The 22673-nt window shown below is 40.9% G+C and overlaps 1 protein-coding gene across 2 annotated transcripts in view; it reads right to left on the bottom strand.

Annotated features, from left to right (window-relative positions):
- The window catches only part of NCALD (neurocalcin delta), a 367272-nt gene that overhangs the window by 233725 nt on the left and 110874 nt on the right, over positions 1-22673 (bottom strand). The gene's annotated exons all lie outside the window — the stretch shown is intronic.

A 22673-nucleotide genomic window follows, 5' to 3' on the forward strand; every position in this document is an offset into this window, starting at 1 on the left:
AAAGAAAGAAAGAAAGAAAGAAAGAAAGAAAGAAAGAAAGAAAGAAAACAAAAGAAGGGAAAGAAAAGAGAAAGAGGGAGAGAGGAAGGAAGGGAGAAAGGCTTTTGTACTTAATCTTTTGGTTTTAAAGCTTTTTAAATTTCACATTCTCTGACAATTGGATTCAGAGGGTTAATAAAGCCTTTCACAACACATTTCTTGAAATAACTGTGCCAGCATGCCTGAAACAGCAAGTAGAGAACGAGGAACCATGCTTTTTTTGAAAGCCTGTGATCCCTTCCACACAGTCTGTAGAATTACACCTAGTGTTTTATTTAAGGAACTTGCAAAAAAGGTGGAAACATAAGATATTAACATCACTCATTCATTCACTCATTCATTCCACAAGTGAGCACCAACTATGTTCCAGATACCATTTTGGGTATAGGTAATGTCACAGTCCCCATTTGCAAAAGATGCACGAAACAGGTAATTCTCATAAAATGTGAAGAGTGGCTTGAGAAAGTATAGGGAGACCAAAGAGGCACAACTAACCCAGGTTTGAGGAAGTCAGGGAAGAGGAGATAAGATGCTCCCTTAATTCAAATTCTAATAAATTCAAATCAATCATGTAGGAAAAATGAGGAAATAGGCCCAATTCAGACTCTGTATTCTCATTTCTAAGTCATATTCTCTTAGACTGTCCTGGCATTAGGGTAACATTCTCCTAAACACAGCCTCCAAATACCATTTCAGTAATAGACACCATAAAAGTAATTTGTGGAACCAATTCCCCTCAGCAAATAGCAGATGAACTAACATTCTCCAACTGCCAAATGTGGGCCAGGCCCTCAAACCAACTTCCAAACTTGCCATTTTGATTTTCCCTGTCCTAGATGAAAACATTCTTTCTCTCCATCTGGCTCTGTGAATGACAGTAGTAGGAGGTAGTTTATTTTGGTTTTAGGAAATAGAAAAGAAAATATATTTTGTTTTTTGGTTTTTTTTAAAGATTTATTTGACAGAGAGACATAGCGAGAGAGGGAACACAAGCAGGGGGAGTGGGAGAGGGAGAAGCAGGCCTCCTGCAGAGCAGGGAGCCCGATGCGGGGCTCGATCCCAGGACCCTGGGACCACGACCTGAGCCGAAGGCAGACGCTTAACGACTGAGCCACCCAGGTGCCCCTATTTTGTTATTTTTTAAAAGGTGGCAGAGAGCATGCTGAATCATATTCTCTTGCTAGGCATTGTATAGACAACATGTTATTTTATGGAAAAGATTCATCTTCTCCAATGCTGACGGTGTCCTGAGTAGCCTCAGCGTGAAACCACACATTGACACAGCTTTGTCACAACTGCTATAAATTATCAGGTGCCCCTGAATCTCTCATGGAAAAACCACTAATGCTGCCTGTTCCCATGAGGTTGAGACCCTTAGAGCTTCACACAGGATGAGAATTTAAGAAGAAAGGGATTCTACACTGATCTTCTCCCTTGTAATCCTGCTAATACAAAACCCCTAACCTTGAAATATTCTTACTTTGGCCTCTCCGATAAAATTTCAGGAGAAAAAAAAATAATTTTAGAACATGCAGAAGCTTGCAAAAGTTATCTATTTGACATAAATAGTACTAACTTGTGTGCCTGAGTTCTCTCCCCAGGCTTGTAGGAGCCAAGGAAGTTCAGGGAGGGCCAAGAAGGGCAAAAGTTTGGATGCCAACCAAGAAAAAAGACAGGGCCAAAGAGGGAAAGAAAGAGCTCAGCAACCCATCAATAGCAAAGGGGTCAGGTAAAGAGAGGGTGCCATAGAGAAGAGAAAACAAAGAAAAATGGAACATATCTAGGGCTGCTTTTTTATAGGATGTCTGTGGACAAAGCGGGAGCCACAGAGAACCCGAACCAATTCAGAAGGCACTGTCAATACATTAAAACACTTGCTATGCTTCTGACCTCTCACTGCTCACCATTCAGGGCAAATGGGATCTCTTAAAGCAGCAGTTGCTTCAAGAGTCCCTCAGGAAGGTGTCCCCCTGGGACCTTGCCATACCATTTGTCAAAAATTCCAGCACAGCGGGTTTTTGTTCTGGCACTAGAGTAAATCTCTGTTTCTTTGGTTTAGTACCAGCTAAACTACCTGGCTTCATTTGGGGGCCATATTATATGAAAAGTACATTATTAAAACCCCATGTGGCAAGACGCTCACACCATGGAAGTCATATTAGAAGTGAAGCCATCTGATCAAAGAGCATGGGCTGTGACCTATCCTGACAGAAGCGTAGATAGGATTGCTGGTTTTATGCAAATGTTCAATAGGCTTGTTCTTTCTCTCTCTCTCTCCCCCACTTCCTCCTTCCCTCCCTCAACCCTAATCACATATAACTGAACTATGATAAGGAAAGTTGTATAACCTTTTCCCAAGGTCAAGTGAATTAATGAATTTCCATTAATTCCAAAAATATTGAAAGACATTAAGGACAACCAATGCATTATGGGTTGATGAAGAACACCAAGCTACCAAGGAGATCATCCCTCCATTTTGTGGCTGTCAACCATGCTGCTCCATACCATAATAATACAAATGGCCAACATCCCAGCCTTGCCACTTATCAGCTGGCTAAACTTGGGCAAGGTAATTCTCATCCGTGTCTAAGTTGTAAACAGGATTAATAACAGGCTGTCATGAGGATTAAAGAGTTATGAAACATGTAAAGTGCTCAGGGCGAGTCCTGGCACAACGCCGTTATGTCGCATGACACTGAGGGTGACATTCCCATGGTTGTCTATGGGGAGGGCTCTACTGGGAGCTGCACAGTGCACAATCATGGCTTGCTACACAACAAGTGCTCACTCAATATTTGCTTTTCTGATCATTTACTGAGTCCTTCTTATGAACTGAGTCATGCTGAGTAATTTCAAGGATTTTCTTGTTTGATCTGCAAAATAACCCTATGAGGTAGGTACTCTTATCAGTCCCACTTGAGAAATGAAGAAACTGAGGTGCAGAAAGTTTAAGTAACTTGCCCAAGATAAGCCAAGCATCAGGATTCATATTCTGATGGCTAACTCCAGCTCAGGTCCTCACTGGCTATGCTATCTACCACTGCCTCTGGTAGGGACAAACATTAGGCCAAAGGGACCAGGTCATTCTTAGGTTAAGTCAACTAATAAATACAATTAATCCACAAGCATACTCTATAGAGAAAATGGTAACAAATCACTCCCTTCATTTCCAGAATGTGCAGTCCAGGCTCATTAGCTACTGCTACCACTTTTTCCCTGATGCTGCGAAGAACTGGAGTACCATAATTTGGGGTACCAAATTAACAAAGATTATCACTTGTCCAGAGTCAGCAAAGATCTTTCTGTGCCCACGCTCCTAATGAGGGCATTTGTCATTAGTTAAATAAGCAAACCTCTAGAAATCACTTTCTATTAAGAAAGGTCAATACAAATGTATCTACTAATTGGTTGATGAATTTATGTCCCAGCAAGGCTGAGGGATCTCCATTGCCCAAGGAAGGCCAGAAATTCAGCCTCAGCTTTTTGGACTACCTCTTGGTATCCAAGGAGTAACACTGAGTGAGGATACTATTTTAAACTAATAAATCTCAGCGATGCATGCAAAAAGGGGCAGGTCTGATACAGAATGGGGAAGAGGTGACTGAAGCTCTTCTAAGTAAACTCCTCATGTCCCTTCACTGCTCTTTGCTCTCTTGTCTGCTAACTCTCCAGGCATTTGACTGCTTGCACTTTCACAAGCTGAAAGGACACAGACTTCTGGAGGTTATATGGTAGAATGGGCTCTGGAACCAGACAAACCGGGTTAAAATCTTGGCTCTACCACCTCCCATGGTGTGACTCGTCCCATGACTCCTCTGAGCCTCAGTTTCCTCATCTATACAGTTGGGACATGAACAATATATCTACCTTATGGGACTGATATAAAGATTAAATGCATGTCAACTCCCAGAACTCCATAAATAAAAGCTGCTACTGAAGACTCTGGATTAATTGAAAGTGATGACATATTTTTTTGTTAACTTACAAGGACATAAACATTCAAATTAATATTATGCTCTTCAAAGCAATCATCTCAAGGTATCTCTAGGCAGCAGTTTTTTTCCCCCTAAAGTTTCCTTTGCTTAATACATTTCTGGAACTTCTCCTTTGGAATTGTTGCCAGCATGAGTACCTTTGGTAATGACAAATCTCTTTGCAGATGCATTATGACCAGAATGGTCATTCAGAGCCAAGTGCAGTATTGAGAAGAGGAGCATCTTTTTGGTCAAACATAGGCCAAAGGAGAGATTGTAAAGTCCCAACCTGGTCCCAATACATGTGCCAAGCTCTATGTGCTTTGACCACTTTCCTATCCTATGCACTCAAGGTTCCTCATTCCCTGAACAAGTAGAGCCTTTCCTGTTCCCAGAGTTCTGTGCAGGCTAATCCTCTTAAATGGAATGGCACAGCCTTTTCTCCCTAGTCCATGCAGAAATATCTCACTTAACCACCATATCCCAGCCATGTCAACCCTTCAGTCAGCAGTTAAGAACACAGAGGTGATTGAATATTCTTTCCTGCTTTGTCTAAGATTAGTTGACCATATAGTTGAGGGTCCATTTCTGGGTTCTCTATTCTGTTCCATTGATCTATGTGTCTGTTTTTGTGCCAGTACCATACATATCCTCTTGATGATTACAATTTTGTAATGCAGGTTGAAGTCCAGAATTGTGATGCCTCCAGCTTTTTCAACATTACTCTGGGGTCTTTTCTAGTTCCATACAAATTTCAGAATTATTTGTTCCAGCTCTGTGAAAAATGCTGTCTCTTCAACAAATGGTGTTGGGAAAACTGGACAGCAACATGCAGAAGAATGAAACTGGACCACTTTCTTACACCACACACAAAATAAGTTCAAAATGGATAAAAGACCTGAATATGAGACTAGACTCCATCAAAATCCTAGACAAGAACACAGCCTCTTTGATCTTGGCTGCAGCAACTCCTTACTAGACACGTCTCCAGAGGCAAGGGAAACAAAAGCAAAAATGAACTACTGGGACTTCATCAAGATAAAAAGCTTCTGCACAGCAAAGAAAACAATCAACAAAACTAAAAGGCAACTTACGGAATGGGAGAAGATATTTGCAAATGACATATCAGATAAAGGGCTAGTATCCAAAATCTATAAAGAACTTATCAAACTCAATACACAAAAAACAAAAAATCCAGTCAAAAAATGGGCAGAAGATATGAATAGACATTTCTCCAAAAAAGACATAAAAATGGCCAACAAACACAAGAAAAAATGCTCAACATCACTCATCATCAGGGAAATACAAATCAAAACCACAATGAGATACCACCTCACACCGGTGAGAATGGCTAAAATTAACAACTCAGGAAACAACGGATGTTGTGAGGATGCAGAGAAAGGGGAACCCTCTTACACTATTGATGGGAATGCAAACTGGTGCGGCCACTCTGGAAAACAGTATGGAGTTTCCTCAAAAAGTTAAAAACAGAACTACCCTATGACCCAGCAATTGCACTACTGGGTATTTATCCAAAGGATACAAAAATAGTGACTCAAAGGGGCACATGCACCCCAGTGTTTATATCAGCAATGTCCACAATAGCCAAAACATGGGAAGAGCCAAATGTCCATTAACTGATGAATGGAGAATGGAATATCACTCAGCCATCAGAAAGAATGAAATCTTGCCATTTGCCATGACGTGGATAAAACTAGAATGTACTATGCTAAGTAAAATAAGTCAGCTAGAAAAAGACATACGATTTCACTCATATGTGGAATTTAAGAAACAAAACTCATGAACATAGGGGAAAGGAAGGAAAAATAAGATAAAAACAGAGAGATAAGCAAACCATAAGAGGCTCTTTACTATAGGGAACAAACTGAGGGTTGCTGGAGGGGAGATGGGTGGGGGGAAGGGATAATTGGGTGATGGGGATTGAGGAGGGCTCTGGATGTAATGAGCACTGGGTGCTATATGCAACTGGTGAGTCACTAAATACTACCCCTGAAACTAATAATACACTATATATTAACTAATTTAAATTTAAATAAAATCTTAAAAAAAAAAAAAAAAAAAAGAACACAGCCGCGAGAAGCCAAAGACAAGGACTCAAGAAAAGCAGCAGACAAGGCAGTGATGTGCATGGACCAGGGTGTAAGCTGCCTAGGTCTGAACCCCGCCTCTATGAGCTGTGACCTTAGATGAGTTACTTCACTTTCCAATGCTCAGCTTCCTCATTAGTGAAATAGGATAAAGAGCAGGAACTACTTCAAAGGTCTATTTTGGAGATTATGTAAAGCACCTAGAACAGTATCTAGTCAATGTTTGTTAATAAAGTCCTAGATCTATTTTCTCTTAGCTGGGTGACCAGCTCGAGTGGGTTACTTAACCTCTTCACATCTCAATTTCTTGTCTTTAAATGAGGATAAGAAAAATAGCACCAATTTCATATGGTTGCTGAGGATTAAATAAAATAATGTATGTAACTTGCTTTGTATATAATATATGTGGAGCTTTGTATATGTTAGGATTTCAACAAAATGGTAGTTTTTTCTTAAAGTTATTTCTTTTGAACTCCATAACACCTTATTTGTATCTCTATTATGGAACATATCAAATTATAATAGCCTAGACTGAGAACTCTTTGAGGACATGAACTTTGTCATTATTCTTCTGAAAAGGGAGAAAACCAGTTCAGCTGGCCATTGGATGTGAGGAGGGGATTGAAAATTGAAACAGAAACCACAACTTGCAAAATCGTGGGGCGCCTGGGTGGCTCAGTTGGTTAAGCGACTGCCTTCGGCTCAGGTCATGATCCTGGAGTCCCGGGATCGAGTCCCGCATCGGGCTCCCTGCTCGGCAGGGAGTCTGCTTCTCCCTCTGACCCTCCCCCCTCTCATGTGCTCTCTCTCTCTCTCATTCTCTCTCTCAAATAAATAAATAAAATCTTTAAAAAAAAAAAATCGTACTATGACTCACAAAAACAGAAAAACTGTACCAAACCATGACATGCAAGACAAACTAATTTCAGACTCTTGAATACCAGCTCATTCAGACCCATGGTTGTTCTAAATCAGACCACAGACAAACTAGTCTAAGAATAATTCCACACAAAGTCCTATGTCCTAAAGACCACTGACTGTTTCAGCAACTTCATACTTTATAAATTCTAACCAATTCTATGACTAACTTCAGTTTTACAAACTCTGTAGATTATTCTTCCCTAAAATCTATCACCACCCTGTTGAAATGCCCCCAAGCCCGTATGTGCTCCCCCTTGCTGCCTCAAGATAATAAACCTAAGTTTGTTTGACTATGGTGTGTCCCTGGTAGTCTTTGCTTGGTGGACTTCAACATATCTTAGCATGCCAAGGACCTGGCACAGCTCCTGGTCTGAAGCAGGCATTCCGTAAGTTGTGTCTTGAACAAAAGAAGGCACTAATGAGACTCTCGCTTTTATAACTTAAGAGTTCAGAAGATAATTCTAAACAGAGAGTTTCAAAAATATTAGGAGCCACATCAAGCAGCCTTGAGGGGACTATGAATATAATTTTCCAAGCTGCAGATCTTCAAGAGCCATCCTCGGCCGAAAATATGTAATCAGGAATGCTGATTAGAAGCCATGTTGCTGCTGCGCTCTTATACACATCAAGTATAATCCCTGCTCGATAAGAAATGATAAATGAACCAAGGACACAAGGTGAACAGGCAAGTGGACATGGTCTGTGTCCCTACAGCACTGAGCACAGGGCCTTGCCCACAGCAGTTGCTCACGGAAATGTATTCATTCGTTACTGACAGGCATTTTACTCTGTAGGTGATAACTGGCTGAGAGAGAGAGTGAGAGAGAGGGCAGGGGCAGATCCTGATAAATATGATGGTCTAGGAAGCTTCCTTTCTAGGAGCAAGTTAATACTATGAGCTGGCAGCCTTGCAGGAGGTTATCTCAAGAACCAGGCCAGTAGGAAGGTCCTTGCCTGTTGAGATAACAGTGGAAAGGAAATGAATCTCTTTTGCAAAGCTAGCACCATGGCGACTAACTGATTTTGAGGGAGTGTGGAAGGCACCAGAGTTAAAGAAAGATGCATCAGGGTTTACCACCACGGGATCACTGGAAAACGATCCTGACAGAGACAGAAATAGCTGTAAGGATGGAAGTGATCTTGGTATCAGCGCTAATGCCCGTTACTATGGGTTCAGGTTCTTAAGTTAAAGAAAGTAGCATGGCCTTGCACTAACCACTTCCTACCTGCTCTAACACCCTGTACAGGTCAGATCAGTAAGGGCAAATTAGGTCTTTGTATCTACTTAGAGTAACTCTCAGCAGCTTATTGATTCTAGCTACTCAAAGTGATGACCGTCCCTTCATAAGGCAGGATCAACAGATTTTTTTTCTTTAGTTTTGCTCAAAATTGCAATTAAACTCACTTAAGCTTTGAAAGACCCTTGAACTTCAAGCCAATCAACTCCTAGAAGAATAGCTTATGACCACTTTTTTTTTTTTTTTTTTACCTTTCCTTAACATTTTCATGATATAAACAGATCAGCCACTGTGGCCAAAGACAAAACTGGGCCAGACATTTTTCAAAGCTAAGGAAACAGGAAACACAATTGAGACTGATACTAAACTAACTAACATATATAAGTAAATACTATTTTCAAAGAGCAGGATTTTATTTTTTTCTGGAGCCTTTTAGATGAAGGTAGTCCTGCCAAGAATTCATCACAAATTTGGAAAGAAAAAGTGGGGTTATATAGAAAAAAAAATTACAGAAAATAAAGGAGACTGATAGGCTGTCACTGCATCACATTTAAAGATTTGATATAAAGCATTAAAGAGAAATAGCCCACAAGGAAAAAGAAAATCAAATATGAATTTCTTTTCCCAATAATGCAATTTTCTGGGTACTGCTGACTTGTCACTCAATAAAAACCCTCAGCCAAAGAAAACATTTTCAGGTACTTTTTCTGAAATTGCTGCAACTAGTCTATTTTCAGCTCTCTTTCTCTGAGCCTCCTAGAAAAAAAATTCTTAAATGATCCCAGGGCCAGGTTTGGTTCAAGTTGCCAGAAGCTTTTAAGATGGTTTTGCTACTTTGCTTTTATTTTCAAATAATCTCCAAATGGGGGTATGGGCTAGAGTGAATGTTTTTCCCCAAAAATGAGACTTTTTGCCACTTGGTTATCTGGGTCTATTCTCATTAAATAATTCATGCACAAATAATCAATGAACAACTAGAAATGATTATTAGGTAATTAGATTTAGCTTCAAGAGAAACAACCCATTAAAACAATAAAAGCATATAACAGTCTCCCTTTATCTGTTGGGACTATGTTCCAAGACCCGCAGTAGATGCCTGAAACTGCATATAGTATCAAACCCTGTGTCTACCATGTTTTTTTCCTACACATACATACCTATGATGAAGTTTAATTCATAAACTAGGCACAGCAAGAGATTAACAACAATAACTGATAATAAAATGGAACAATTATAATAATACACTGCAATAAAAGTTACGTGAACGTGGTCTCCCAAAATATCTTACTATACTCATCCTTCTTCTTGTTATGATGTGAGATGATAAAATGTCTATTGACGAGGTAAAGTGACATGAATAACACAGGCCCTGTGATGCCACATTAGGCTACTAGTGGATCGATGATATTCAGAAGGAAGATCATCAGCCTGTGCACCACAGTTGACAGCAGGTAACTGAAACCATGAAAAGCAAAATCACGGATAAGAGGGAACTATTGTACCTGTTATAATGACCATTTTTAACTCTGAAAATGGCAGCTGGGACAACCAATAACATGAGCTATGCTGGTCTCCCTCCCTCAGGGCCCCTGGAGGTCAAAATGAGGCTCCCCATTATGTTAAAGGTCAGCATGTTTCTTACCACACAATGAGGCTAAGAAAACTTTAGAAGACAGAGTCTTTATGTGCTAAAACTTCAGAACAGGCTAGGTGAGTAGTAAGCTTTTATTTATTTTTTTTTTAAGATTTTATTTATTTATTCATGAGAGACAGAGAAAGGCAGAGGGAGAAGCAGGCTCCCAAGAAGCAGAGAGCCCGATGCGGGACTCGATCCCAGGACCCTGGGATCATGACCTGAGCCAAAGGCAGACGCTTAACCATCTGAGCCACCCAGGTGCCCGAGTAGTAAGCTTTTAAAGTGATAAGAGTGGCTTTATAGAAAATTAATTTGCTCATTAGTTTAATGCATCCACTTTGCATTTTCTCCAAATCTAATGTCACAAGTAATCATTTTGGGGGCTCAATGGCAATGGACCATTTTGTTGGTTATTCCCAATCCCCCGCCTACGACACCCCCAACCATACTCCACCTCTCCTGCCTGGGGGTCAGGGGCCAGAGGTGGGAGGGTTGTGATCACCGAGACTCCCTGGGCCTCTAGCTTCCTGTTGGGTTTGACTAGTGGGGGGGTACCAGTCAAATATGGGAAGGTGGGAGGAAAGCAGTGTGGTGCTATTTTCCCTATTCTCTCTCTGTTTTACTGCAGTGTCTAACAAGAGTTCTCTCCCTTTCCAGCTACGGCTTCTGTTGAGTGACTCTTCCTCCATAATTACAACCCTCACTGGACTCCACTATCTGTTCCTCTTGTCCCTTCAGCCTGGGCTGAAGTTCCTGGGCAAAGTCCCCTTTGCTGTTAGTTCCTGGGTGCTGAACCACCCCTTGTTTATTCCTATAACATAGCCCACAGGTTTGCAACAGGCCCGTCATTAAACTCTCTTCATTTCAAACCCTCTGAGGTAAATTCTGTTTCCTGCCAAGATCCCAATGCGACCATTATGCAAAATAAATATAGAAGTGTTTGTGTCCTGGCTGAGGATGGTGAGCCAACACAAAAGACCAATATCTGTGAAAAACATTCATGAGCAAAACAAACCTCCACCAAGCTTTCTGTTTGGGCAAACAATGATTTAATGTCAAGCTTAATGTCAAAACCAGAAAAATATAGCTAATATTCCTCCTTTCTAACTTCTCCTTTTTTGAAATGAGGGGGTGAAATATAACACTTTCATCCCCACCATATTCCCATTGGATAAACCCCAGGAAAGCCAGTTCTAAAGACTAGAGATTCTCCATAAGTCGCATGGATGCTTGAAAAAGATGAGCTTTTATTCCATTCCTATTCTTTTGCAATTAGAAAAAGAACACTGAATTTTTTTCTTGGGTGCCAGAATTCAATTCACTATAGTGTAGAAAGGGTGACGATAATGTCTTTCAAAAACTAGGGCCAATTAACAAAATAGAAAAAAAATTTAAAGCACCATTTTATCTAAATCATACAAGGTGGTATATGACACTCAAAATTCATCATCAGTTCTAAAACTATATCTCAGATGGTACTTCTTTTTCTTCAGTCTGGATATTTCTTTATTTAGCTGGAGACAACCGTTCTCTTTATATCATTAACCCACCAAAGGGATGTTTGTTGAATTTGCAACAAGCTAATAAACTGTACAGTTTCCAAGGCTAAATGTAATGTTTTTATTGGATCCTCTTTTTTTTTTTTTTTAAGCTATGGGCCCCTAATGACATAGGAGCTACGAATTAATAAGCAGAGAAGACATTTTAACTCAGGCACAATGAACTAATCAGGCTATCTCTTCTGCATTTTGCTTTACACAGTGCTGGTTCTCACCGCCACCTCTCTCTAAATCCATTCTCCAGACCCATTCTCCACCCATCCCTCCCTCCTCTGTGTCCAGGAACTATGTCGCCCATCCCCTGCCTTCTGCCTCCTTGTGGAGTTCTGCCAATGGGAGGTACCAGCAGGAGACCAGCATAGAGGTGATAAAGACCCAGGTCTCCCTGCTCCATGTCCTCTGTACATTGGAGTCCCACGGTTCTAGCAGTGGCTCTTTTCTTTCTCAAAGAGCCAATTACACATCCCTGACTACAGCTCCACCTGAGGGGCCCCTGCTCCTCTTGCCCCCATCCCAAAGGGAGTAGAAGCCTCTCATCACTAAGCATTCCTGGTTGTGTTAATATCCCTTATCTGCTCCTTTCACCATCTACACCTCTATAAATAGTACTTTTGCTCAGTTGTCTTCAGAGTCCTGCAGAGTGTGCCTTCTGTTTCCTGCTGGGTCCCTGACCAATAGGAGCATGACTTGGAATGAAAAGCACAAGGTTTCCTCAGGCAAGGGGAGGTCCCCCAACCCCCAGTCCCTATCCTCCCCTACCCATCCCCACCACATGCTTCTGAACCCCGGGGTTAAAAATGCAGCTCTGAAGAAAAGCTGGGAAACCATCACAGATCCAAGGAGATGAAGGGGGTAGGACAACAAAATGGAATATGGAATGGAATGTCCCAGGAAAAGGATGTTAGTGCAAAAACTGGTGAAACTGGAATACAGTCTGTAGCTCAGCATTACTGCTGATATTGATTTCTTAATTTTGACAAATATATTCTGGTTATATAAGACGTTAACATTAGGGGAAGCTAGGTGAAGGAAATATAGGAAATTTTGGTACTATCTTGGCAACTTTTCTATGAATATAAAATTATTCCAAAATAACATGTTCATTAAAAAGAAAAAAAAAACAAAAAAAACAGATTTCCCAAACCCTGCACCAGACCCCTGAATCAGAATTTCAGCAGCACATACTTAAGCAGGTGGTTTGAGGACTGAAACTTGAAAAGCATCACCCCTAAAGGGTCCGTAAAGGACTTGGAAACTATTAGCTCTCGTTGAGATAAGGATGGAAAGAATTGTTTACTGATGCTAAATTACAGCATAATTACTTGACTATTTAAAGAAAAGAGCCAACTGAAGCTTTGTCAAAGTTCACCTTCTATTCCAGTTAATTAGAATGATTCATCCCTCGACCAGTCTCTGTATTTAGTTTCTTGCATAAAAACACTTGAAAAGGTACAAGTAATTATAGAACCAAAGAAAGAAAGTGACAGTAGAGTTCCTCCACGTCCTCCTCCCTCCGAGATCAAGGTTTTTTGCAGTGCATGTCCTTTTTATTTCTCCCAAACAAGTTCCCAAGAGGGCAGGGCCAACCAAACACACTGTGAGTGGTTTTCTTCATCTTTTCCATGGTAGGTTTCTCCAAGTTGATTTTAAGCTCTTCAAGGCAGGACCTATATTTTCAGTGTCTTCTGTGTTTTTCTACAGCTCAGTTCAGTATTCTTCACCCCTTACATTAATGGACTGATGATCTGCACTTCCCCACTTATCCACATCACTATTTATTTTAGATAGCCTGTAATTCTTATATTCAACATTTTCTATGCCATTGGAGTGTGTAAGAAGGGGATAGGTAGAGGTGAAAATGTTGTCATTATTATTACTTACTTATTCACAAAAATGTTAATTGAGCACCTACTATGTGCCAGGCACTATTCCAGGCCCTGGAAATCTAACAATGAATAAAAAAATTTCCACCTTCAGGGAGCTTAAAGTCAAATCAGGGAGACAAATGATTAAACAGATAGGTACCAAACAAACTATAGGTTCTCCCTTCCTATCCTCATGCTTTGCCCACCATGACAGGGCAAATGGAATTTGACTTAGGAACAGGTAGAACTGATTTTAAAGGAGACATAATCTTTATCTCAATCCCCTCATTCAAAAAAAAAAAAAAAACTCTCTTTGCCTTATAAAGGTTGTTACATAGCTCAAATAACAATGGATGTAAATGTGCTCTGAAGATTGCAAAATGTTATAAAAATGTCAAGCAATACAAATTAATGACTTAAACAGCCCCTGTCCACTAACTCTATGGGAAAAAGGTAGTGGTTCAGTGGCCTTTCCATTAACCAGAAATTACAGACAATAAGATTTTATAAAAAGCAATCCTTTCAAAGATCTAAACTCTGTTGCTTTGGAGGTAGCAATTAGTGAGAATTAGATTAACATCAAAGAACTGTATCAGAGGGGAGAAGTGTCCTGTGAAGAAAGCAGGCCTGCCATTTTATTCATGGTAGACCCATTTTTGCTTCATTCTCCCTGAACAAACAGGAGGGCTCTGTTACTTCGACTCTTCTCTAACATTGAAAGGGATTTCTCAGCCAGAGCCATTCACATTTCTATTTTATTCAAAAAGAAGCTTCCAGATCAGCGATGAAAGAAAATGTGCTAAAGTCAGTCCTAGCACATATAAACCTGTGAGCGGTTTTCAGCAGATCTCTTATAAAAGATTATGCTTGAAAGAAGTTTTGAAAATCAGATTTGCTGTTTCAGATAAATATAGTGTCTATTCTCGGCTTCTAAGGTAGAAAATGTTCTATTGGAGCAGTTTACCATCTTTTTCTCTGCCTGGAAAATTCGATGAGCTTCTAAGGGCTCTCTGGATACCATGGTAACCGCATGATTCTAATCAAGTCTGTGGTGTCTGGGGTTCAGGTTAAGGAACCTTACAATGCTACCTAAGAAAATCTGCATTAGAGACACTGCTGGTGTGTTTGAGCTGGACATCTGACACATTCGCCTCAGGTGCACATACGGCTGTGAGCCTCTGCTGTGTCTCAGCACTGGGCCAGCCCCAGGGTAACCCGGTGACTATAGGACACCATTGCAAAGAACTCACGGTGGGTGTGGCACCTAGGGAGCTGCAAGTTCATTACGAAATATACAAGTGTGCATGGGAATTATCTTGTAAAGTTTCAGCTTTTATTCCAAATGAAAATTGTATTCCCTAGTTTTTGCTGCAACTTCGGTTGTGCAAGTCTTTCATGAAGATAGCTTCAACTAAATATAAACTGAAGAAGAAGTTAAATGTTGAGTGGGGAACAGTAAGAAGATCAGAAAGAAGTTTAAGTTGTTCATGTGGGGCTCAAATGCACTTAGCTGGAAAAATCACGAAAAGGAAAATGAAAACTATTGACCTATATAAAGAAACAGCATTTTTGGGCGCCTGGGTGGCTCAGTTGGTTAAGCGACTGCCTTCGGCTCAGGTCATGATCCTGGAGCCCCTGGATCGAGTCCCGCATCAGGCTCCCTGCTCGGCAGGGAGTCTGCTTCGTCCTCTGACCCTCCCCCCCTCTCATGTGCTCTCTCTCTCTCTCTCAAATAAATAAATAAAATCTTTAAAAAATAATAATAATAAATAAACAGCATTTTTGGCTTCACCGGTAAGGCGAAATCACATCTGGCACGTGGGACTCTCTGAAGTCTACCTAGACTGTCTCCCTGGTGATAACATTTTCCCTTCACCCAACAGTAATGAACAAATATCAGATGACAGAGACTTCCTCCTCACTGTAGCACATGTGTGCATGCTCACACCATCAGATTATGCCAGGAATCACTTTGGGGCTCACCAGAGACATGAACCAAAGAGCACATCAATCATTTCCATACGTGAAAGAAATTTGACCATTGACCCCAACTGATCTTCACAAAACCCATGAGTGAGCTGAATTTCTTCGGGAAATATTTAGGAAGCACATGTTAGAGCATCAGAGTGAACCAAGAGCTAAAAGAGACACAAAAGAAACACCAGGACTGGCCCCTTTTTACCCTTTGGTTGAAGAGATAAGAGAGACTTGCAGGAAATAGGTAGCATTTTGCTCTATCTCTCCTGCCCCTTAACACTCTCCATGTCTTGGTTGACCTCATGGAGTCCTTCCGTCTTTGGTGTCCACCCACCCACCATGTCAGTTAATCACTTCCTCCATCTTCATGATCCTTCCCACCCCTCCCCACCCAACACATCCCTTAGGCTCCTTTCCTTCTGGGCACAATCTGAGATGCTTATGATCTCTCCACAGAACCCTCAGTATCTTTGTCCTCTTCTCTTTTTAACCCTGGATTCATCCTGTATTCTGTGTTCTCTGTTCCAACACTCAACACTCCTGGAGAAAAACCACGTAACCACATAGATGCTTTGAGGAAGCCATGCAGAAAGGACTACTGGAGAATGTTAGCTTCCCAATTAAAAGGTAAGTCCTTTGAGGGCAGGTACTGTGTCTCATGCTGTTTTGGTAAGCCTGAGGGCACCCTAGCAGACTTACTAATCCTTGTTGCAAAGCAGTTAATACCAAAACCAAAAACCTTAGGAAAAAAAAAAAAAAAAGGTCCATACTCATTAGACAGATAAACTGATTTTTTTAAACTTTCACACATGGTTTATGTGAAAATAAACACAGCTATTCCAAAATAAAGCATTCAGTAAAGTAGTTTTAGAAGGTAGTCATACTTAAAAAACAGCTGGTAAAAGTTATTCTGTGGATTTCAGTTATTCTGTGAAGAGTTGTAAAGCTCTTCAAACTTATTTTATAATTCAGAATAGTTTCTAACATAAGCTCATTCTTCTTGCTAATTAAAGCAATGTAGTGGGGCGCCTGGGTGGCTCAGTTGGTTAAGTGACTGCCTTCGGCTCAGGTCATGATCCTGGAATCCCAGGATCGAGTCCCGCATCGGGTTCCCTGCTCGGCGAGGAGTCTGCTTCTCCCTCTGCCCCTCCCCCCTCTCATGTGCTCTCTCTCATTCTCTCTCTCTGAAATAAATAAATAAAATCTTTAAAAAAAAAAAAAAAGCAATGTAGTAAGATCTTACTATCTCTCTCATACTACATGACAAACCACCTCTAAAACTTCACCAAATAGGAGCCATCCTCAGGTCATATCTGTATTTCTCCAGGGAAAAATGGAAGCATCTTTCCATATCAACCAGAAAGGTAAATATCAAAGGAATCCTGAAATAACTCATCGCAGAGAGAAGAGAGTCAGTCAGGATCCTTTCTGGGCAACAGCCACTATGAGGCATAAAGTTTCAGTGTGACATTGCTGCATGAACAGGGGACCCCACGGAGCCTTGCGTACTTTGAGCCCACACTGGAAATGTAAAATGTTCTTCCCTCCCACCAGTGGCAAACCTGTCTCAGAGCTGGGTGGGGGGTCACTGCTTTGCCAAGCCAACTGCACAACAGGCCACGACCCTCATACCAGCTTGGCAGGAAGAAACCCAAGTGTTGCCTCGATTCTCCTACAAATGTAATAATATCCGACAAGAGACTGATTGGACAGCACACGATGTCATTTCCTCTAATTAAGGAATGCTCGAGAAAAACCAAAATAGCCACAAAGCACTGTCAGCAAAGCAATCAGCAGCGACAATTAGCTGTCAGCTCACAAGTCTGAGCTAAGCCTTGGGTAGGGAGCTGGGCTTGTTTCGGGTTTCCAAATCGGCATGACAGCAGGAGTCAAGGATGACAAGGCTGCGAAAAGGGGCCAGAGCCTGCTACATACCAGTGGGTGAGGGGAGTAGCAGCAGCTTGTTTGTTGGTTGGTGGGTTGCTGTGTGGCAGTGGAGGGGATCCTAGGAAGAGTCCTACAGGGTGCTTCCGAAGTAGCTTGGAAGTCTGCTGGCTACAGCCCATATGCTGCATTCGCCACGAATCGCCCTTCTCTACCTGAGAGAACACTACCCACTCTTTACAACGTATACACGACTCGTCTGCACCTCCTTTGTGAGGAATTCACAACTTCAGTACACGCAAACTCTCCCTTTTCTCAACTCCCATAGCTGATGACTGTCTTTACTACAAGGTCAATAACAGCAGGAGTTGAGAAAATTATATGAAGAAACACATATAATAAAACTGCATCACACTACAGAACAATATATGCTAAGATTGTGTGTATGTTTGTGTGTGTGTGAGACACACACATATGTATATAACAATTATTAGGAGGAGCACCATGCTCCCCTCCCCAGCACCTCTCCCTGGGCACATAAAACAAAACCCTTTGTCTTCTTAAAACTACTGGAAGGTGATTGCTTCCCTTTGCTGCATCCCTTCCCTCCTCCTCAAGGGAGTGACTTCTCAGGTGGCTGAGACTGAGTGAGGGAAAGGACTCAGAGGTCTAGACAGCCCCCTTTCTACTTCTGGCCTCAGCAGTATTTACTTTCCTTTCCCATGAATGAAAATACTTCAGCAGCAAAAGTAATAGACTGGATTATAGCTGACCCTGACCAGAATTTAAGCCGATGTTTAGCTTCCTGTCTGCAGTCTGCATTTAGTTCTCTACCCATAGCAAACCCATAACAAAGCCAGCAGCAATAGGCCCAACTCAGAGAGCCATTTCCCAGACTCCCTTGCAGCTAAGGGTGACCACTGACATCAAAGCAGAATTCAGTGGCCTCAGGCAACTGAGACAACTCTTTGTCTGTGTTGGCTCAGTGCGAAGGCATGACCTTGTGCCCTTCTCTGTCTACCTGCTGAGAACACACACAAGATGTCCCCACATTGAAAAAGGTATGTTAAAACAGTGTCATAATATCACCAGAACTCTCTGACTTCATGTCAGAGACATGGAAAGACAAAAGGAAAGACAAAAGGAAAGCAGCCACTATGATCCAGCGATCATGGCTGGCTTTTTTACAGTATCAAGGAAAGAAGACAACTTAAGAATTGGGATACATGTGGGGCGCCTGGGTGGCTCAGTCGGTTAAGCGTCTGCCTTCGGCTCAGGTCATGATCCCGGGGTCCTGGGATCAAGCCCCGCATCGGGCTCCCTGCTCCGTGGGAAGCCTGCTTCTCCCTCTCCCACTCCCCCTGCTTGTATTCCCTCTCTCACTCTGTCTCTCTCTGTCAAGTAAATAAACAAAATCTTAAAAAAAAAAAAAAAAGAATTGGGATACATGTAAAATTAACTTGTATTGAAAGTTGAGGAAAAATAAAGAAAAGGAGAATTCTGGCAGCACATTCCCATCGCTTGCATCACCAGGTCCTCAAAGTTGGGGAGATTCGAAAGCTGAGGGCTCTCGGCAAGGACCTTCACAGAGGGATGGGTCCTTGCTGGAACCCTTTGGGCCAGGTTTTGAATCATCAACAGAAGCTTCATGCAGGAACCTCTTTCTTAAACTGAAACCAAGGTGGAGAGGAAGGCCAAACTGCCCCTCTGAGGCCAGCTTCTTAGGTCTAGGAAATACCTTTATAAGAAGAAACAACAGAAAAATCCCCGCTACAAGTAAGAGGCAAGGTTTTTGAGTGCTAGGAACTAAAACTCAAGAAAGAATTTGAAAATAAGAAGCTTTAAGTATGCATATCAATGATAATTGTTCAATTAAATTCAGTACTTTAACTAGAAAATTCATTTAAATGTCTTCATTTTGTGCATTGTGTCCCGGTTTATTCTTAAGGTAGGATTACCTTCACAATATTTTGACTTTGAAGGATTTTAATCTCATTATTAGAAGCACAGTTGGCTAAAAGGGAAAAGAAACAGCGATTATGTAAAGCACCACTTCTCAAAGATCCAAGTGTGTAAGAATCCCTCTGGATCTTGTTAAAATGTAGGTTCTGATTTGTCGGGTCTAAATGGGACTTGCCTCCTGCATTTCTAACCAGCTCTCAGGTGCCGCTGCTGCCACTGGTCCCCAGACCACCCCTGGAGTAGCAAGGATGCAGAGGGTTAAGCATCCAAGCTGCAAGTTCATGTGACTGTGCCTGGGATGCTGGGGACACATGATACTGCACTCCTAGGTCCTGTGGACGTCTGGCGTTCTTCAGGACACTGCCCTTCGCACCCCTTTTCTGGAAGCCGCAAACCTCCGCAGGGCCTGCTTGCGGTCTCTTTCTTGTTTTCTTTTCCCGGGCCTCCCTTTCTCGTCTCCTTCCAGAATCAAGCTATTCTATTGTATGATTCCTGCCAGTGCAGGCAGTTACTTCCCGAGAAAGAAGAACGCCAACCCAAGAGAAGAAGAAAACTTAAAGCCTCTCAGTTTTCCCATTAAGCTTTGGATTGTGGTTTTATGGTCTTCTTTTGATTTGGCTTTCATCCATTTCTGACTGGCATTTTTATTTACAACCCAAATTTTCCTTTAAGGCCAGTGGCTCTTAAAAAGCTGCAACATCTTTCTGCATCCACTGAAGATACAGAAAGCCACAGAAAAAGCTGTATAATCAACAGAAGCATAACTTGTATTGAGCTAAGGTTACAAGACAGCCAGGTGAAGTAATTTAGAGAATGGCATGGATCTCCAAGGACAGACGGGACACACAAACTGTCACCTTCGACAGAGAGCCATAGTGGGGAGTGGCCATCATACAAGCAGGGAAGAAGAAAACAGCCAAAATGTTAATGAATCCTAAGGAGTTAGTGTGTGCGAGCATGACAGTATGGAACCCCTGGGAGGCTCTCTCAAGCTTCTTTTCCCGTAGGTTTCTGGCGCCACTCCTGAGAAAGATTAAGGGCAGGGTCAGAGCCTGAAGAGTGACCCTTTAGAAGGGCACAGGCAAGAAACCCATCCACTTCCCACAACTTTATTCCCACATTAAGCAAGAGCTTTAACCCACTGGGAGAGGAGCAGAAAACCTTCCCACTCCCAAGATCCAAGCAAAGATCCACTGATTCTTTTTTTTTTTTTTAAGGCTTTTTTAAATTTATTTTTATTTGAGAGAGAGAGAATGAGAGAGAGGGAGTACATGAGAGGGGGAAGGGTCAGAGGGAGAAACAGATCCCCCGCCGAGCAGGGAGCCCGATGCGGGACTCGATCCCAGGACTCCAGGATCATGACCTGAGCCGAAGGCAGTCGCTCAACGACTGAGCCACCCAGGCACCCCAAAAGTTCTGCCCTTTTAATAACACTTTTAAGAATATGAAAAAAACAAGTCACAGACTGGGAAAAGGTATTTGCAAGCACATATTTGATAAAGGGCTTGTATCCCCAATATATTCAATTATAGATCAGTAACAGAAAGATAGGTAACGTAAGTTTAAAAAAAGGTGAACAATTTGAACAGACACTTCACCAAAGAAGATGTACAGACGGTAAAGAAGCACATGAAAAAGGCGTTCGACATTATTAATCACTAGGGAAATGAGAATGAAAGCTACAATGAAGTACCACTGTATACCAACTCAAATTGCTAAAATTACAAAGCCTATTAATACCAAGTGCTGGGAGGCTGTGGAGCTAGTAAAACTTTCACATATTGCTGAATGGAATGCAAAATGAAACAGTCACTTTTGAAATAGCCAGAGGGATTTTTCTCAAATAATATTAAACATACAGTTGCTATGCTTACCATTTGATCCAATAAACGGACTGCTAGTAACTTAACCAAGAAAAATGAGAACATAAATCTATCAAAGACCCATTAACTAATGATTACAGTAGCTTGATTCATATAGCCAAAAACTATAAATAACCCAAGTGTTCATCAGTTGGTGAATGGATAAACACATCGTGGTACATCCACACAGTGGAATTCCTCTCAGCAATAAAAAAGAACAAACTACTGATATAGGCAAAAACACGCATGAATTTCAAAAACTTTATGCTAAGTGAAAGAAGTCTGAAATGAAAATCTACATACTCTACAACTTCATTTACATATTATGAATAAAGAAAAATTCTGGGACAGAAATCAGATCAGTAGTTGTCAAAGGCTGCAGGTAGGGCAAGTAGATCTACTACAAAGGAACACTGTTTCAGTTGTTGGCTATAGCATTGTGACTGTGGTGGTGGCTACGTGATTGTGTATCTTTGTTGAAACTTATCAAACCATAAATTTCAAGAGAGTGAATTTTACTGTGTTGATCATTCCTCAGGAAGCCTAACTAAAATAAATAAATAGATAAATAGAACTATGGCCAAAGGATGGTGCTTGGTCAAGTGTGTATCCACATAGAAAAAATTAATCTTGACCCTCTCTTTCACATCATACACAATAAAATCAATTGCAGATGTATTATAGATCAAAATGTAAAAGTAGAATAATATAGCTTTCAGAAGGAAATGGAAAACATCTTTCTGATCTTGAAATAGGGCCAAGATTTCTTAAATAGGACACAAGAGTGCCAACCACAAAGGAAAAAAACAAACAAACAAAAACAAATAATTTGCACTATTTTAAAGGAATTTCTGTTCATTAAAAAAAGGGTGAAAGGTAAACCACAGGAAAAAGAGGAGATATTTACAACACATATATCCTAGCAAAAGCTCAAATCCAGAATACATATTATTAAAAATGTCTATAATTCAGTAAGAAAGATAATTCAGTAAGACAATTCAATTTTTTTTTTCAAAAAACATGAATAATCACCTCAATTTTTTTAATATTTGAGAAGGACTTTCATAAAACAAGATATATGAACAGTCAATTAACATATGAAAATGTACTTAACTTCACTGGTCTATAGGGAAATGCAAATTAAAACTACAATATGATACTACACACCCACCAGTAGAGCTTAAATAAAAAAACAACCAATCAAACTAACAAAAACAGAAAATACCTCGTATTGGAAAAATATGGAAAATCAGAACCATCACATATTCCTGATTGAGATGAAAATTTTTAAATCAATGCAACCATTTTGAAAAATTCTTTCATAGAGTCGCTAAAGCTGAACATACACCTACTCCAAGACCCAGAAATTCCCCTCTTGCATACAAAGCCAAAAGAAATGTGTATATGTAGCCAAAACCAAAACTTACCAAAACTAACTCAAGAAGAAATAGAAAATCTAAATAAATGAGAAATTAAAACAGTAGGTGAAAATTCTTCCCTCAAAAAAATTCCACACCCAAACTGTTCTAGTGTCAGATTTCATCACACATTCAAGTAGCCAGTAATTCTAATATTTTGAAAACCATTCCTGACAGTGAAAATACTAGACAGGAAAATTTTAGCCAATCTCAGGACTATAATTTAACAA

Source organism: Mirounga leonina, unplaced genomic scaffold, assembly GCF_011800145.1.
Source record: "Mirounga leonina isolate KUSES-001 unplaced genomic scaffold, KU_Mleo_1.0 Mir_165, whole genome shotgun sequence".
NCBI classification, from domain to species: Eukaryota; Metazoa; Chordata; class Mammalia; order Carnivora; family Phocidae; genus Mirounga; species Mirounga leonina.